This window comes from Jaculus jaculus, chromosome 6 (genome assembly GCF_020740685.1).
Source record: "Jaculus jaculus isolate mJacJac1 chromosome 6, mJacJac1.mat.Y.cur, whole genome shotgun sequence".
In the NCBI taxonomy this organism is placed as follows: domain Eukaryota; kingdom Metazoa; phylum Chordata; class Mammalia; order Rodentia; family Dipodidae; genus Jaculus; species Jaculus jaculus.
Window position 1 is genome coordinate 45,190,142 of NC_059107.1, and position 1,787 is coordinate 45,191,928.

A 1,787-nucleotide genomic window follows, 5' to 3' on the forward strand; every position below is an offset into this window, starting at 1 on the left:
CCAATAGTTTAATCCTCCTCAGAGCCCACATAGAGCAGATTCAAGTGGTGACATGTCTGCAATCCCAGCATACCCAAGGCAACGGGAGGCTGCAATGCCAGCATGCCCAAGGCAACAGGAGGCAGAGCCAGGAAGCTCACAAGCAGCAGCAGCAAAACTAGAGACTCCGTCAGGAAAGAATGCGGAAGGAGAGGAGAAACGCCCCAGGTTGTCTTCTGACCTCCACACGCACGCCATGGCACACACGCATCCACACACATTACCAGAAGTGACCCAAAGGAGCGTGTCCACTTTCCTGATCCGGCCTCGCACTGCATGCTGAACCAGGGCACTGTGCAGTCAGATAATATTATCTAGAATACACTAAGATACAAGCAATTCTGCTCCTTCAAAATAAGAACCAAGATTCAGGGCTTTTGCAGAAATGAATACAGCCTGACTGGCCTGTATAATCGGTCATCCTGTCCTCTGGCAAACAGTCAGCATGCCACAATCAAAGAAGAGAAAGGACAGTGTTACCTGCACATGAAGGTCATAGAACAAGCAGTTTTTCCTAGGCGTCTCTGAGAACAGGTACGACTTAGTAGAAAGCACTGGAACAAACAGATGAAAATTTAATTTAGTGACCCCACTTTATTGGACACAAATATAAACAGAGATTTAGCAAGATAACACAGTACCTAATTCAAATTAGAAAGCTTACACTAAAGCAAGAGAGAAAACTTGTTCCTTTGAGTGAGAAGGTCGAAAGAAGAGCACAAGGAAGAGAGGAAAAAGCCCTGGTCTGCTCAGCTGGACAACGCCATTGAGGGGCTGCGGGAGAGACTGAAACAGGATGCGCGTGGCGACATCTACATCTTCCCCATCCGTGCCTTTGACAAAGCTCTGGAACAACAGGAGGTAGAAGGTGACTCTTCAGAGGATGAGGAAGAAGATGAAGAGAACGTGGGAAAAAGAGAGTTTGTGGGAGATTATAAGGCAGATGAAAGTGACCTAAGTGATTTTGAGGATATGGAAAAATTGGATGCCAGCGGTAATGAAGACCAGGAGAAGAAGCCCTCTAGTGAAGAGGAAAACCGCCTTGAAAGGACCGCAGCAGAGAAAACGAGTACAGGCAGGAGACAGTGCCCATGGAGAAAGCCAAAACCTCGTGATCACCTTTCAGCCATAATCAGCAGTGGACACTGAGATTAAGCACAAACACACACACAGAAGAAAATTTTTATTTTATTTATTTATTTATTTATTTTTTGAGGTAGGGTTTCACTCTCGCTCAGGCTGACCTGGAATTCACTATGGAGTCTCAGGGTTGCCTTGAACTCATGGCGATCCTTCTACCTCTGCCTCCCAAGTGCTGTGATTAAAGGCATGCATCACCACGCCCGGTTTAAAATATTTGAAAGAAATAGGAAGGTAGAGAAAGACAGAGCAGGCACCAGGCCAGGGCCTCCGGGCACTGCAAAACAAACTCCACATGCGTGTGCCCCGCCCCCCTGTGCATCTGGCTTACGTGGGTCCTTTGGCTTTGCAGGCAAATGCTTTAACTGCTAAGCCATCACTCCAGCCCAAGAAATTTTTTTAAGTCCAAATTCAGAGCCTAAGGATGTATCCTTCATTCCTTCTCTCAGAAAGTTTGTCCTGGTGCATGGCTGGTGGTGGTGGAGTCAGAGGCTTTGGAAAGGACTGAAGCAGTCCTGAGTTCAGTGACATGGTATGCCTCTTACTATAGATCTCTCCTGGGATTATGGGGTGAGGTTTACTATTATTATTTTGCCTGTAGTTTCTGG

The 1,787-nt window shown here is 46.7% G+C and overlaps 1 pseudogene; it reads left to right on the forward strand.

The window, feature by feature from the left end:
- Positions 1-315: 315 nt before the first annotated feature.
- LOC101611304 lies at positions 316-1,188 on the forward strand (annotated as a pseudogene).
- Positions 1,189-1,787: the final 599 nt, after the last annotated feature.